Source organism: Dermacentor silvarum, chromosome 3, assembly GCF_013339745.2.
Source record: "Dermacentor silvarum isolate Dsil-2018 chromosome 3, BIME_Dsil_1.4, whole genome shotgun sequence".
NCBI lineage: Eukaryota > Metazoa > Arthropoda > Arachnida > Ixodida > Ixodidae > Dermacentor > Dermacentor silvarum.
Window position 1 is genome coordinate 77,710,117 of NC_051156.1, and position 17,813 is coordinate 77,727,929.

General features: G+C 47.5%; 1 protein-coding gene across 3 annotated transcripts in view; it reads left to right on the top strand.

Annotated features, from left to right (window-relative positions):
- Positions 1-15,458: 15,458 nt before the first annotated feature.
- LOC119445521 (monocarboxylate transporter 12-like) overlaps positions 15,459-17,813 on the top strand; it is a 107,827-nt gene continuing 105,472 nt past the window's right edge. The window contains exon 1 of one of the 3 annotated variants that reach the window (XM_049663366.1): positions 15,459-15,600. The gene's annotated coding sequence lies outside the window, so the exon portion shown is untranslated. The remainder of the gene's footprint in view (positions 15,601-17,813) is intronic. The other 2 variants (XM_049663367.1, XM_037709785.2) reach the window with 2 other exon arrangements.

Here is a 17,813-nt window from a genome sequence, read left to right on the forward strand (position 1 = left end):
GTGTCCCAAATGAGCTGCAGCCATTTTGGGTTCGTCGGTTGGGACTTGCATTTGAGAATGGCTGCATTGTTTGGACCAACAGGGTCGTAATACCTGAAAGTTTCTAAACGTTCTAGCTCTGTTGCACGAGCAGCATTTGGGAATCACTCAAATGAAAGCAGTGGCAAGCTCAATGGTTTGGTGGCTAGACATCAATAATTCTGTAGAACAAGTGGTACGCCATTGTAAAATTTGTCAATTTGTACTCCCTTCGACGCAGCCAAGTCCCTTTGTGTCTGTGTCGAGTGAGCGATTTCGCATGGGAAAGAGTGCACTTAGATTTTGCAAAAAGGGCATATGCTCTTGATCGCTGTGGATGCCTATTCTTAGTAGCTCGAAGTGAAAATTATGCATACAGCAACGCCGAAAACGCTGGAAGCTGTACGTTCTCTGTTTGCGTCGCATGGGCTTCTAGCTGAGGTTGTTAACGATAACGGCCGTGAATTCGTTGCTGCACAATTTGAACTATTCTTGAAAGCGAACGGTGTGAAACACACGCTCACGCCACCGTACCAACCAAATCAAAGCGTGCGGCCGAACAAGCGCTGCGAACTACAAAGAAAGCGCTTCTAGCAGCTACTAGAAGATAAAGGGAAAGTGAAAAGGCGATCGCTGGAGCACAGAATCGACAACTCGAAGCGGATCCCTGCTGTCGTCGTCGCTATCGTCGTGAGGCTCCGTATTAAGTCCCACGGCGATGAAATCGTCGCCGCGCGCCATATGCTCTATGACCGAGTGAAAGCGCGCGAGGGACGCGCGCTTTCACGGGGGAGCGAACGCACGGCGGAGAGCAAACGTGACTTCATCCGTCGCGCGAAAGGCCATGGCGGGACGAGAGGGAGGGAGGGGAGGTAACGTTTAGCTGCGGCACCAAACGCGTATTTATATAAAAACGTTGGGAGGCGAAAAGGTGGTACAGACTTCCGACGCTGCTCGACGAGTGTCCCGTTCTGATCTCGTCGAAAACCTCCGAGCCGGCGACATAGGCACCGGAAAGTCACCAACGCCGCGCGCGTTCGGTGCGAACGCAGGCAAAACGACGATGGCGTCGACAACAGTTCTGCGCGTTGCTTGTGCTGCTACATGTCCAAGTTTATACAGCTGATAAAACTACTATCCTTACTCCGTAGAGCTCTCTACTAATTTGCTATCGCAATTGATGCTCCGCCTTTCGGGTGAAACTGCGGCATTTTTCCGCACAGCGCCCCACACTTTCACGGGTAAAACGCCCAACACAAATACTTCTGAGACGCAAATTGAGGAATCGGCTAACATTGCTTTAGCAAAATGTTAGAAGTGAACTGCTCGACAGAGCGGATGGAGCGAGAATGCCTGCAGACAAGCGGCGGAGTGTGTCGCGGTCATTCTCTGTCGGTGATTCTGTTTTGGCGCGTTCAGTGGGAAGTGAAGTAATTAAATGGTTGCCCGGAAAAGTGACACGTGTGAAATCGCCACGCACGTATTTGTTCCTTGTCGGAACCTGTGTGGGATAGGTGTATGCCGATCATTGCCGAAACTCTTTTCTGGAAACACACGTGAACTCTGAGGCCCGGATTCTGAAACGCTCCTTTCCTTACTAAGGACGTCTTACACGCTGTAAGGCGACCTGGCGTCAATTCTGGAACGTCCGGCATGCTACCTTCATGCTTCCTAACCGCGCTCCTCTACCTGAACGTATGCTTCTCCGCAGGACTTTGCACGCGGTATGCTCGGCTTGGATAGGTGCCGTGCGCAGCCAACGCCGCGGCAGCCAGCCGCCGTGTATTGACGTCCAGTTTGGCTCCGCAGACTGCGCTTTGTGCCGTTTCTTTTGTGATTCTGTTTTTCTGTGAAAATCGAGCGGCGAGAATGACGGCCTTGCGATATTTATCCGAAGACGATAGCTTCGAAAGCTATGCAAGGTTTCTTCGGCCTGCAAGTGAACTTCTTTACGGGACTGTGAACAAGCCTCCGCCGTTGACTCCAGTCCGACATGTGATTGACAGGCAGCATCCACTGGAACACTACAACGAAGTGGAGTTTCTAGCCCGGTATCGTTTTTCCAAGCGAGCTGTTGCAACCATACTGACAGAGCTGCAACTGCTTTGTAACACTGACAACAGAGGAGCGCCGCTACCTGCTCTGTTGAAGGTCCTCATCGCAGTGCGTTTTTACGGAACGGGTGGCATGCAAACTGTTGTAGGGGACCTTGTGTGTGTATCCCAACCCTCTATATGCCGATGCATTTGAGATAAGACACAGCTCATATGCCTACGTCTGTATCCCAAGTACGTTCGGCTGCCAAACGCCAGTGAAGCGAGGTCAGTCATGATAGGTTCTATGCCATTGAAGGATTCCCCGGGGTTACTGGGTGCATAGATTGTACTTATATACCCATAAAAAGCCCCGGTGTACACGATGCAGAAGAGACGGAGGAAGAACGAGCCGCACGCCTCGAGAAGCGTCGTAAGTACGAAGTGGCCATTCGAGTGGATTCAGATGAGGATAGCACCCGAAACGTGTTCAAGTCACTGGACGACAACCCCTTATCCTCCCGCCTCACCGACCATCGGGCCGTCTTTGTGGCAATTGAGAAACAACAAGATGAAGACTTTCACAATAAATACGTTACCATTTAATAATGTCTAGTCTTTAATATAACCATAACTTAACGAGAGGTAACAAACAAACCTAAACATTCAGACGTACGAAGCTAAATGAAAAAGACGTAACTGTAGAGAGAACCAAGCTAAACAATAAGATTAACCGTACCTCTAGCTACGCACACCCAGGCATAACTGAGTTAAGCCAGAGCCAATTTTTCTTCCTCCGTGAAATAAGCTTTGCCCGGCATGGCAAATACACACACACGCACGAAACAAAACGCAGGCCAAAAAGAAAAAGAAAGCGACGCCTGACCAACCGAACTGTCAGGTGCTGCCAAAGTTGCTAGGCTGAGCTTGCTTTCCTGCCATGTGCATCATTTTTGAGCTATTTTTACGTCATTTACGAAAGAAATGGTATTTATGCCCTTATATAAGTAGAAATGCAATTCTAACAGCGCCGGAAGTTTACTTTGGCAATTCATTAGAAATATTTTGCATATTTTCGTAAGTAATCTCAAAACCAGAAGCCTGTAACGTTCCACTTCCTTTGGTGAGGCGTAACGTCCCTAGATTTTAAGCAAAAAAATATCTAGGGACTTTAGTGAGGCGCTCCTTCCGCAGGGAAGGTAAAAGGAAGCTTTTAGAACTCGCGATGGCCTTCTGAGGGCGCCTAACGTTTAGGTATCATGAAGGACTCCTTGCGTAAGGTAGGGAAACGGTCTAAGGTTAGGAGCATTTCTGAATCCGGGCCTGAGCTTCGCGAAATTGATTTGCCGCATGCTGCCTAAGTGATTGAGCCCAGTTCAGTAGAACAACCGGATGCCCCGCTGGTACAGCAACAAGCACAACCAGCACCCAGCCATGCAGTTCCCCACCGATGACCGTCAGAAGACTCTGTCGAGAGTGACGGCCTCCGGACCGTTGCGGATATACCCACTCGCAAGCGTTTCATCGGACGTGATGCGGCGTTGCATCGAACGTGCGCATGTGCAAGACTATGCCGCGATTGTGATTGGTGGACTTGACGAGTGTTTGTTTTGCACATGTGCTAGACTGTTCATTTGCTATATATTCACGTGATACGATGTCATGAGTCTTTTGGATGCTGGGACGCTGTCAGTACGCAGCCGATGGAATAAAGATGTTTTGCAAGTATGTACTATCGGCCAGAAAAGTAAACGGACCACGGCTCCGGCGACCGGAGGGGCTGCCTGGCCACAACGGGGCGCTGCTGTTTCGCTCCATCTTGAAAGTAGCGACACTCTCCTCCGCGCGCGCGCTTTCCTCCTCAATTCTCCTCGCCCGCCGGCTGCGCGCGCTGCGCACGGTACGCTATTGCGCCTGGGCTCCTGCGGACGGGCCGCAGAATTCGATGGAGGCGCATTATTTTGGGCCAGTTGCGCGCCCCAGTGGCGTAGAATATTTTGAAAATGGTGATAACAGCATGGAGAACGCTGAAGGCAACGTTTATGAGGAGGTTGGTTTCATCTTAAAGCCGTGTGAATGACACACACTGATGTAAAAGGAGCTTTGAGGCGAGTTCTATACTCCAGTTATTTTTTCTGCCACATGATGCGCTACTTTACTTTTTGCATCTGGTCTAGTATTGCTTGTGGCAGATCGCTCCAAGTTTGGCAGTTTTTTCTTGTATGTGCGCGCATGTGCACCGCAGGTATTATATTCAGTGTGCCTTCTTATAACGAATTACTGGCGAGAGCATAGTCCGTCCATGTGTTTGTCTCAATGTCAAAGTAGCTTTTGCGCTGTGGTTTCTGCATTGAATAGGACGGTTGCGCAATTTCAGTGCGATGAAGCGGTGCCGGCAGCCACTCATCACCCACAATAACAGAATCTGAGGAAAGGTATTTACAGATTATTCTTTAGGTTCGGTGTGAATGAAGCTTAATAAATACTCGGTATACCTATGGGAGAAGGCATTCTATATTTTTAGGCAAAAGAAACGCCTCTGGAAAAGGTATTTTGATAGTTCACAGCAACATACCGTTTAATTAGGTAGTAGGATAGTTAAAATTGTGATTTTGATTAGACATCAGAAAAACATTTATCACACAAAAAACAAAAAGAATGGTCAGTAAGATGCTTTATCTTCGTGCACGCGCAAAAACCGTTATTTGACAAGATACAGATAACGTAGAAGAGTATCATATAATATTCAGAATGAGAAACAATGCTAGTCTACAAATATGCCATTTCCGATTGAATAAGAGTTGACGACGTGCGAGGTGATGGAGTCCCAGTAGAATATTCAGCATTCTGAGTAGAACACCATTTTTATGCAACGTACAAATTGCCGCAGCAAAAACGCTAATGAGCAGGCCGGAAGAATTGAAAAAAAAAATGCAGCATTAGGTGATGCTTTGATACGAGCAATAAGAAAGGCGCCTTACCTCGCAAACAACACTGTTCCTTGTCGGAACTAAGTTCTTCCGGCCAATGTTGTGCAGCCACTGCTTCTTGCGCAAGTCATCACGCTTTCCTTGCGGTATCGTAAAAACTGCATAGCCATCATCACGCTTCTTGCTGCAGTTATATGCGCAGCAGCACGGCATAGCGCCAGCAGAGTGCACGAAACAGCCTGCAATGTTAGCGTGCGAAGTTCTCTACACGCCGAGACAGCCGAGCTGAGGCGCAAAATGGCGCGAACGAAAAAGCAAAACACAAGCAAAACGCAAGCTCCGCTCGTTTCCATGGGGCAACGGCAGGGAGACCAATGATCGTGCAGAAAAACGGGCGCAAGACCATCTGCCGCGGAGAGACTCGCGAGGGGCGAGGAGGAGGCGAGGAGGTCGCGCGCTGGTGGCAGAGTACAAAGAGTGGCGGTACTTTCCTACATCAAGGGACTTTAGCTCCGCGCGCTTGGGTCGAGAGTTCCGTGGGTGACGTTAAGCTTCTCCCTCACTCTCGCGCTGGGTCTTGTCACGCTTGATAAAATGCCTAGTGCGCCGTCCGGTTGCTCTGCTGCTGGCGGTCGCGATGAAAGGGACCGTGCATAGCCGGTACTCAACACATGGCGCTGTCGTGCGCAGTAACGGAAGGAAATGTTGCACGAAAGGGAAGGAAATGGAAGGAAAAGTAGTAGGTGAGGTACACATACGACAACCTTCGCTTACCCCCATTTTCTTGACAGGGGAAGAGCTGCTTAGTTTTCCAGTTTACTCAGGCACGGCCACTGGATCAAAAGAAAAAAAAGTGCGGCCTCGCGTGTACCGACAACGGCGTGATCTTTTTTTCAGTTTCTTTTTTTATCCAGCGGCCGTGACTCAGACACGCGTCCGGAGTCTAATGTTGTGAGGATCGAGCTGTTGTGCTTAGGGTCCTATGCTCGAATCCTACCATCAGACAATTTCATTCATGTTTAGTGATTAAAGAAAAAGTATGTCTTAGCGACTTACTACCATTTTTCCTTATCAAGTATTTCAAACCTCTTTTGTGGGCCCCCCGCAGGGGCGTCTGCGTGAGCAGGCGTTTGGTGAGTTGCGACACCACGTACCCGAGCACATGGGGGTTGGACCCTCCCGCGTGTAGCCGTGCGCGGCTTAGCCGTGTTTGGGGAAAAGGGGATCCTGGGGGTTGAGCCGATGCCGGGTGTTCGGACCTTTAAGGCCCCCCGGCTGAGGCAACACACCTCTTTGGCCTCTGCTTCACATAGACGGCACCCCCGGACTGACCCACCCGGGGGAAATCGGTGGTCGCCTTTTCCTGTCCCCCTCTCCGATCTTTTTCTTCTCTATTTTTCTGTCCTCCCTGTCCTGTCACCTCTTCTCTTCTGTTACTTCCACATTTTTCATAGGCGGCTTGGGTTAACCTTGTGTAGGTGCCCTCTCTTGGGTTTTTATATAAGGTTATAGCAGCAATGTACGGCTGGCGCCTGCAGCCTTACACGTGAAGTGCTGTAGCGTCCCCTTGTTGGACTCCGTGGTGGGTGGCTGCCATTGCTGCCGAACAACACAAAATTGTTATGGGAACGCCCGCTTTTCCTCGACTTCTTGATCGTCTCCCTCAGAAGAGGGGACGCACCGATGAGTTTCTCAATTTGTTCACCCGGCCTAAAGACATCTTCCCCCGATATCAAGTAGTACATAGTGAGAGAACGGAAAGACTAGCAAGAACCATATCCCCATTTGTAGTTGCGAAAACCTTGACGAACACGCTAGGCCCTGGCTATAAAGTCACCAAAATGCCAAGCGGGGACCTTCTGCTTGAGCTACGTAATAAGGAACAACACAACAGACTCGGCAAGCTTGTGACTTTTGGTGATGTCCCAGTTACTGTTTCACCGCATCGCTCCATGAACACAGTACGCGGGGTAGTATCCGAAGCAGACCTCATCGACCTATCTGAAAACGAGTTGTTGGAAGGTTGGAAGGAGCAACACGTCATGAATGTGCAGCGCATCGTTATGAGACGGGACAACAAAGAAATTCCCACGAAACACCTGATACTTACCTTTGAATTAAGCGTCTTGCCAGAAAGCATCGAAACAGGCTGCACAAAAATAGCAGTAAGACCATATATCCCAAATCCTAGACGATGCTACCAATGCCAAAGATTCGGCCATGGCTCGCAGAGCTGCCGTGGTCGACTCACCTGTGCCAAGTGTGGAGTACAAGGCCATGCCTCAGACAATTGCGAGGCTACACCTCACTGCGTAAATTGCGATGGTGACCATCCAGCGTACTCCCGGTCTTGCCCAAGCTGGAAAAAAGAGAAAGAAATTCTAACACTGAAAGTCCGTGAAAACGTATCGTTCAGGGAAGCACGCAAAAGGTGCTCACCATTCCACACGACCACTTACGCTGATGCGGCGCGTCAAGGGGCAGCGTCGCAGCGGCTACTGCCACCAGCCCAGCCCGCGCGCAGCGAGCTGTCGCTTGTGGCTCCTGCCCCCAGGGTGGAAGTAGCTAAGTCTACTCCACCTAACCAGCAAACAGACCCGGTTACCCTAGGGTTGCCGGCACCACAACAGCCCTCGGTGGCAGCCTGCGCTACGCGAAGCGAACCCGCAGGGCCACCAGCAGCTCCCACGGTGGGTGCAGTCAAGGCTGCCTCACCCTCTCCGGCCATTGCTGGCTGTGGTAACACCCGGCGCAGCTCAGGCCCAAAGGCAGCCCCATCGACCTCCGGGCTGGTGGGCACAAATGTCTCGTCCTTCGCGGCGAGACTCTCTCGCGAAACTTCTCGCTCGCAAGAGCGCGTGTCCGGCGCCTCTCAAGAGGCAATGGACACTACACCCATCCCGACGGCGCACCAAGCGCCTAAGGAGCGGCGAGGCTCCCTCGACCGCTTCAGAAAGGACAAATCCCGCGTTACAGGGCCTGGAAAGGGCTCTCTAATCTAAGGCAATACTTCCGTTTTTAGTACACACAGCACCAATTTAATTTCATTATGGATACACAAATTATACAATGGAACGTCAGAGGCCTTCTTAGGAACCTCGATGATATCCAAGAACTTCTTTACCAACACAATCCAAAAGTGCTGTGTGTACAGGAAACGCACTTAAAATCAACACATACAAACTTTCTCCGACACTATGTTACGTTTCGTAAAGACCGTGACGATGCTATCGCATCATCAGGCGGTGTTGCCATTATAATTCACAAAAGCATAGCATGTCAACATTTGCAGCTACAAACGCCCCTCGAAGCAGTGGCAGTTCGACTTGTTCTTCTGAACAAACTCATCACCATTTGCTAGCTTTACATTCCCCCACATTACCACTTATACAAACATGAATTTCAGTCCCTTATAGACGAATTGCCAGAACCTTATTTTGTTCTTGGCGATTTCAATGCGCACAGCAGTCTGTGGGGCGACTCTCGTATCGATGCGCGAGGTCGTCTTGTTGAAGAATTTCTTTTCTCGTCTGGTGCGTGCCTCCTGAATAAGAAGGAACCAACATTTTACCGTATTGCAAACGGAACCTTTTCTTCTATTGACCTTAGCATAGCTTCCCCGTGTCTATTTCCTGAACTTGAATGGGAAGTTACCAAAAATCCTTACGGGAGCGATCACTTCCCGATATTACTGAGAACAACCACAGAAAATAAGTCTCCACCACAAGCCCCTCGATGGAAGGTTGATACAGCAGATTGGGAGAAATTTCGAACTCTTACTAGCAATATCTCCTGGGCTGACATGTCTTCGTTAGGAATTGATGTTGCTGTAGAGTATTTCACTGCCTTCATAATTGATGCCGCTTCTAAATGCATATCCGAAATAAGTGGTGTGGCATGCAAACGCCGTGTCCCATGGTGGAACGACGAATGTAGGAACGCTCGTAGGAAACAGAACAAAGCGTGGGGGTTGCTACGTGATTCACCGACTGCGGAGAATCTTATCAACTTTAAGAAGATAAAGTCACAAGGCAGGAGAACGCGCCGACAGGCCAGAAGAGAGAGTTGGCAGAAGTTTTTATCAGGTATACACTCGTATACAGATGAGGCCAAAGTATGGAACAGGGTTAACAAGGTGAGAGGACGACAAACATATTCACTCCCTTTGGTAAACACACAGGGCGACAGCTTGGAAGACCAAGCGAACCACCTGGGTGCACATTTTGAACATGTGTCGAGTTCATCGCACTATTCTCCGGAATTCACAAAATACAAAGCAGCAATAGAAAAACTAAAACTAGACCGAAAGAGCACCGGGAACGAGCCATATAATTTACCTTTCTCTTTAGCAGAGCTTCATGCATCACTCGCCTGTTGCAACCAATCTGCCCCAGGCTCTGACCGCATATTATATGAAATGTTGAAGAACCTACCCTCTGAAACGTCTGTATAACTCTATATGGACCTCCGGCGAGATCCCCTCTGCCTGGAAAGAGGCCATAGTGATCCCTATCCTGAAGCAGGGGAAGGATCCATCCTCTGTATCGAGTTATCGGCCCATAGCGCTAACAAGCTGTCTCTGCAAAGTCTTCGAAAAAATGATAAACCGTCGCCTATTACATTTCCTAGAATCAAACAGACTGCTTGATCCATACCAGTGTGGTTTTCGCGAGCGTCGATCCACCACTGACCACTTGATACGTATTGAGGCGCAGATACGCGAAGCTTTTGTTCACAAACAGTTCTTCTTGTCTGTATTTTTAGACATAGAAAAGGCCTACGACACCACATGGCGGTTTGGCATACTGAGAGACCTCTCCCACTTTGGTATACGTGGTAATATGTTAAATGTGATTGAGAGTTATCTGCTGAATCGCACATTCCGTGTTCGAGTTGGCAATGTTTTATCACGACCTTTTGTGCAGGAAACTGGTGTACCCCAAGGAGGCGTGCTCAGTTGCACACTCTTTATCGTTAAAATGAACACGCTTCGTGCTTCTTTACCACCAGCTATTTTTTATTCCATCTACGTGGACGACGTACAGATAGGCTTCAAGTCCTGTAACCTCGCAGTGTGCGAGAGACAGGTACAGCAGGGGCTCAACAAAGTGTCTAAGTGGGCAGAGGAAAACGGGTTCAAAGTAAACCCCCACAAAAGTTCTTGTGTTCTTTTCACCAGGAAGAAAGGTCTTGTTGCAGATCCAACTACCGAAATGTATGGACAACAAATACCTGTGAACAAAGAACACAAATTTTTAGGCATCATACTTGACTCTAAGCTTACTTTCATTAACCACATAAAACATCTAAAGACGAAATGCCTAAAAACAATGAACTTACTGAAAATTTTATCTCACACATCCTGGGGCACCGACAGGAAGTGTTTAATGAACCTTCACAAGAGTCTCATTCGGTCACGATTGGACTATGGTGCCGTAGTATATCACTCTGCCGCCCCGAGCGCGCTAAAAATGCTAGACCCCGTCCACCATCTAGGTATCCGCCTGGCCACTGGCGCATTCAGAACAAGCCCCGTCGAAAGTTTATACGTAGAATCCAATGAGTGGTCACTCCATTTCCAGAGAACATACATCAGCTTCACCTATTTTCTCAAAGTACACTCCGATCGTGAACATCCTTGTTCTGCAACCCTTAATGATTTGAAGTGTGCAACGCTTTTCTATAATCGACCCTCTATGAGGCGGCCTTTCTCATTGCGTGTAAGAGAACTTAGCGAAGAGATGGATATCCCACTTCTAGAACATCGCCTAATGCCTCCAGCTAAGCTTTCACCGCCCTGGGAGTGGCAGGTGATAGAATGTGATCTATCCTTTGTAGAGGTCACAAAGCACGCTCCCGAGCTCGAAATTGCAATGCATTTCCGCGAACTTCAATCGAAGTACTCGTGCTCGGAATTCTATACCGACGCATCCAAGTCCCATGCTGGCGTATCTTACGCCGCTGTTGGCCCCTCCTTTTCTAAAACTGACGTATTGAACCCCCTAACAAGCATCTTCACCGCAGAAGCCTACGCAGTACTGTCTGCGGTGAAGCATATAGAGAAATTGAAACTACAAAAGGCAATAATATTCACAGACTCGTTGAGTCTTGTAAAAGCGCTAACATCTTTACAAAAGCATAAGAATCCTGTTGTTATCGAGCTTTACTCACTCTTGTGTAACATTTACCAATCTCGTAGACATGTAATAATATGCTGGGTGCCTGGCCATAGAGGCATCGAGGGCAATGTGCTAGCAGACCAGTTGGCCACATCAACTACATCGCAAGCTATTAATCCTGCCGCTGCTATTTCCTCCACAGATCTGAAGCCTTTTTTGCGAAGGAAACTGCGAGGCCACTGGCAGCGTCTGTGGGACGCTGAAACAACTAATAAGCTCCACTTGATTAAGCCACAGTTAGGTTTCTGGCCCTGTACAACTAAAACACGACGAACTGATGTCCTATTCTGTCGTCTCAGAATAGGACACACATATGGTACTCACAATTTTCTATTGAATGGAAATGATCCTCCAACATGTGGTAGATGTGGCGACAGGCTCACCGTCCTCCACGTCCTCTTGGAGTGTCGGGAAGCCGAAAGAGAAAGAAAGAAACATTTTCCTCTCGCATATCGCTATTGTGTCCCTCTGCATCCCGCTATGTTTCTCGGTAAAGAACCACTTTTTAGCACCAACGCAGTCCTTGCTTTCTTGAAAGATGTTGTGCTACATGTAACTAGCCCAATAAGTTTGTAGTGCATCCTCTCTCTAGAGGATGCTGCTGCGATAGTTTTTTAACTGCACATGCCTCCAGGCCCTTGTGTTTCAAGGGCTCTGTTTAGGCACTTGTGCTTCTGGCCAATACTTGTATCTTTAATTTTTTGTAACTCGTATCATTCTTTCGCAATGCATTCTTCATGTCCATAGTACACATAATCACTCATTGCCATAATCTTATTACTTATAGATTTTACGCACTTTACAGCGACTGATTTTAGGCCCCTTTACAGCCATGCCACATCTAATGTTCATATAATTCTCTATTCATCTACCACTAACAAGCCATTACCATCGTCTTGGTGCGAACTAATACTGTCATGGCGCTCTTTGGCCATACCTGGCCCTTGCGCCACTAAACTCCAACAATCATCATCTTTTGTGGGCCGATCCCGGAGATCCTGCAGCCTAAAAAGAACTGCGCAAGTAAAATAGATTACTCTCAGGTTTGAGCTCTGATATTGTTTGCTACGTTGTATGTTTGTAGTGTGATGAAGTTAGGGAATTTGCAGGCGCAAGTTGGAATCAGCTAGCGCAAGACAGGGATAATTGGAGAGCACTGGTAGACAGCCCTTCGTCCTGCAGTGGAGATAAATACAGGCTGCTGCTGATGATGATTGTTTGCCACTTTTAATTGATAGTCTGAGAAGACTATCAAATATTATGTCTATTTAATATGGTTTTTCAGGTCCACTTCCTGTTGCTGCGCTTCCTGAAGAAGGTATTGATTATTCGGAGCCTATTCCTTTCCTCGAATTCTACCAACATCTCTTCTCTAGTGGTCCTAGAACCGATACCGTAGTTGCCAATTGCATGCTCATCAGCCTGCTTTTTCCCCACTTTTGCATTGAAGTCACCCATGACTACAGTATACTGATTTTTCACCTGACTCATTGCTAATTCAATGTCTTTAAATAACTGTTCAATTTCTTCATCATCGTGACTGGAAGTTGGCGCGTAGGCTAGTATAACCTTCATTGTAAGCCTCCTAGTCACCTTTATTGCGACGACTGCTACCCTCTCGTTAATGCTGTAGAATTCATCAATGTTGCCCGCTATATTCTTATATAGATTAGAGGTCCTACCATAAATTCTTTCTTATCTGGAAGACCTCTGTAGCAGAGGACGTGGCCGTTAGTCAGGACAGTATAATTCTCACCAGTTCTAACATCACTAAGGCTAATAATATCACAGCGAATCCCTGACAATTCCTCACATAGCCCTGCTAAGCTGCCTCACTTGAGAGGGTGCACGTGTTAAACGATGCCACATTCTGATTCCAGTGGTGGCCTGTCCAGACCCAGAGATTCTTAGCACCCTCTGTAGCGTAGCAGGTCTGACTGCCGCCTTGGTCAGGTGGTCTGCAGCCGCTGGGGAAGGAGGGCCATGGGTTTATTGTAGGAGTTATGAGGAAGGTAGTGGCCGAATACTGCACCAGGGAGGCCAATTCATGTTCTGGTGAGGGAAGTGACTTTTTTGAATCTGAGTGGGCCTTCCTAATTTGGTTGCACTTGGACTAGTATAGGCCCACTAGTTCTCGGCAATATGTTTTTATTTTGCCGGTGTCAGGCGCCACTCCATGCCTGAAAATGTAGTCGACTGGAGGAGGATTCGAACTTACGACCTTCAGATTAGAGGCCGGGTGTTCTACCTCTGCTCCACGCCACCACCACAAGGTTGCATGTTGAGCGCTTAATTAAGAAGAATAGCCCATGGGTTAAGTTTGCCCTTATTTCTACCGTGAGACTGAGTTTAGCTGTAAAGTAAATCTGACATATTGGCATAGGATTGTGCAAAGGGGGAAAGCTTCACGTTCGCTGCAGCTGCACTACAATGCAACTACACTTCGCAGTACTTTTCTTTATTCGAATACCTAAACTATTCAAATAAATATAAAATTTATCGGAAAAGAGTGTGCGCCGTAAAGCTGATTTGCGCTTATTAAGCGACCAGCTGTCATGTAAGGAGTGCGCGCAATTCAAGGGCCCATTTTCCTTATTTGTCGTCATACAGTTCCTTTAGCAAGAAGGTTTCTTGTGTTATCTTTTTCGTCTAGCATTTTTACTCGGAAACACAAGCACTAATTCTGTTCATTAGTAGGCACTACTTGCGTTTGATTTTTCCGTTCTGCAAGTAGCATGGCGTTGCACGGTTATGCATCCATCCACCGCTCGGGAACTGATTGCGGCAGCATACTTGACCTTTCGGTCATGATATGTCATTCTCTTTCGCGGTCTTGAAGCGATGTGTTCGTGTTTAAGGCATTGCACATGATGTATGTATTTCTAGCTAAGAGTATTCCTGCTGAAACGGCTACGCATACACACCTGCTTGATCTCCTTTTTCGTTTGTACTTTCTGAAAAATTACAGAATCCTTGGCGAGCTTGCATCACATCATGCTGTAGCTGTAAAGCGAGGAAAAACGTCGACACGGAGGTGAAGAAAGGACGGAGCTTCTTGGAGCTTCATGGAGCTTCGTGTGTTCTTTTCTCAGTTTGAGTTCACGTTTTTTTTTTCATTCTGTGCCAGGTATATAGTGCGATTCCTACCATATTATAAGTTCGGCAGTCAATCCCGAACATGTACGACTGAGAAGACGAAGCACCAGTGCTATATATTTAAATTAAATTTGGAAGAATTATGTGCCTGGCAGGACGGTCTGTTTATGAGGCGCGCCATAGCGAAGAACTCCAGATTACTTTTAACCACCTGGAGTTATCTAACGAGCACCCTATATCCAAGAACACAAGCGTTGATTCCGTATTGCCCCCTTATAAATGCAGCCTCTGCGGCTGGGATCGAACTCTCGACCTGGAGCTAAGCAGCGCACGACATAGCCGATGAGCTATACCGGCGGGTCACCGTTGCATTCGAGGTTTCATGGAGACACCATGAAACGTGACATACTTTATACATCTATGTACGCGGCTTCTCAGCAACCTTTCTTTTGTCGCTTAGCCACATGAATAGACCAGCGTTATATTTAATAATTTATCATTGTTGCAACTATCGCTATCCGCTGGTAAAGTAAATAACAATACAGCAGCAGACGGTCACTTTCCGTCCCAGAGCCTAACATAATGGATGTTGTCGCAATCAGTTTTAAATACCGTACCAACACTTTTGCAGCTGTCTGTGCTGCTACGCTAAGGCAGGGATCTCTTCTAGAAACAGTTGCACCATAGTACACGTCGGGATGCGGCAACGTACTCAGTACTGCATTCGGGGAATGTGGAAGACCATCTAACATTCGGCCGTCAGAGCATTCCAGGCAGCGGGCGCGTCGCACGACCGCCGACCTAGGGCGTAAAGGCGCGTGCAGATACAAAAATCGGATATCAACAGCAGCGAAGGGCATGGACCGCCTCTTGCTGCGGACTGAACTGAACTTCAGGTCATTGGGAGTCTGCAACTGACGTAGACTTTAGTATAGTGCAACTGTTTACGTCGCAGTTATTTCTCGCATAGATGTCTCTCTTCACACGCCGAGGAATGCACTCACGTCACAGTGCGAGCGGCGTAGCGTTTCATTTCGCGTTACGTTTATTTTTTTTTAGTTCGAAGAATGGTAGTATTGTGCTGCGCCTGCGCACAGCCCCAGCTGCCTCCGGTTGCGGAAGCGCGTAAGAAGAATGCCATCGCTTTTCGTCGATGGCTTTTCTTTCTTTTTGTTTCGTTCAGAAACGTGACATTTGAAGCCACCCGTTAGCGCCGTGAACGCATTGTTACTGTTGCCTCTTCAGTCGGTCTGGGAATACGAGGAACATCGGATCTGCATCTGACGCTAAGCGACGACGCGGGTGAAGGTTCTCTGCGGCACCGGTGGCTCCGGGGCCGAGGAGGTATGTAACGATTTATTTTAAGTTGACTCAGCGGATCTCTTTTTAAACGAAAGCAGGTATAGCATTATAAAACGATTATATCTTATTTTCTATTCATTTTCCCTCGTCATAGGCTAGCATGAAGACCGCGTTCGTTCTGGGCTGGATACAGTACTCGATGCAATGCTGAAAAACGATTACAGGTGGAGGAATAAGTTCCTCACCTATGAGGTCCCCGGGGTCATTCGTCCTTTCGGAACATCCACGTGGTTTATATAGACATGCCTATACACCACCTCCCCCCACATATATATATATATATATATATAGAGAGAGAGAGAGAGAGAGAAATAGTCATAGGCTATCTACGTTTTTTATTCCTTGAGAGAATGCACGCCGGTTGGTACTCATGACTCCGCATTCATGAAGTCACTGAATGTACGCGTGTTTTTATTCATAGGCTGGCTACGCTTTCTTCCTTTTTTGACTTGAGTGGAACGTATGCGTGTTGGTATTCGTGACGCCGTACGTCTGCTTTTTGATTTCCTTCAATGTTAAAGAAATACATATATAAATTGAGCTATGGGTGCTTGAAATCGCACACTTGATGAAGGCTGGACCCCGGGATTAACGCCGAAATTAAATGTTTGTGTTTGCATTTCTACCTGCGTCTACAGCTATTTTAATTGATATATGCAGGGTATGTAGGATGCCCCAACTAACATGCACCAATATTTCAATATACGCAAATGCCACGTAGCTGGACAAAACCGAGGTAACGTTGTTTACCATCGCTTGGAGACACTCAGATTATTTTTTGCATTCCGCCTAATTACATAATTAGTCTTAAATAATTATTCGACTTCTCAAATATTATTTCACACGCTTGACACGTTTGGTTTACAGTTGATCGAATAGCACCGGGAACCGCTTCACACTGGTGTTTCTGATTCTCGGCAAGTTATTTGACTTGAGGCGTCTGGCATTCCGCAGAACTGAGCCAATCATGACCTCTTGAAAGGATCGCGTCTGCAGAGGTGGGCGAGCCATGTTTCTAATGCAAGATTTCAAGCACAGAAGCTAGATAATCCCACACTGGTAAAGCGAATCGAGCAGTCGAAGTTTGTGCATTTCCCAAAAGTGTACGAATCGCAGTCATTAGTGGCTTCAGCAAAATAACCACTTGTACATCCTGTTCAGGTCACTTGTCTGTCGGTAGCAGGAGGTACGCTCGTTGAAGACGATGTACGCTGCTCAAGCTCAGCGTGAGGGCGTGCATTTGGCAGTGCAAGCCAGACAACGTCATTAGCATTTTTTCCGTCATGCATTATGCTGCATCTGGTCTCACTCAAATACTGCTGGTTCAGAATGCGAGGGGATGATGCCACTTGACTAAGTTGGCTCTGTGCAGGCCTTTAATTTCTAACAGAAGTACGTATGAGTGCTTGTAATGTGATGTGACGACAGCCTTCAACGGTAAGCGCATGGTTGTGATGATTACCCTCGCCACCTTGGTGTAGTATATAGAACCGAACGTTCACGCACAGTCCATGGCTTGTTTTCGATGGTACTGCTCATCAATCTATAATGTTGTCCTCGTTACGTAGGTATAGGATCAAAAATCATGTAAACGTGTATCTAATGTTGTGTTCCTATGCCTCAATGGTGCACAGATAACGCATTCTACAAAGCAATTCTCAATGCTTTCGGTATGATCAGCGACAGGTGTCGATTGCTATTGTATATCTCTAGTTTCTTCCTTAGGAAGTCCTTGTTCATGTGTACCGAAAATAGCCTTACCACATGACACTACACCTTCCGGGCTTTTCTCCAGCCTCCCTCCCCCCGCACGTGTTCGCGTCCATGCAAGAATTCAAAGGCCGGCACTTGGACAACGTAGTGCCATTGCATCCCAGACCTGTGAATATCGTCAGACAAGTGGGCATTGTTGGCGTTTACTCGCACATCAATGACACCCTAGACAGTCTTTATGAATGAACATACCGTTTCTTATAACAAAGACACAAAGATTTCTTAGCATTACCATTGATAAATATCGCCCCTGGAGCCCACGTGTAATCTACATAAAAGAACCTGCGCCTGAAAGGAATTTTCAATGCGGTTCAAGTACCTAAGCGGAAAAGCAATGCGGACATCCGTCACATGCATTGTTAAAGTTCCTCAGGGTATTCTTTCTGGCCGTCCTGAGATGCAGCTCCACCGTGCGGGTTTTA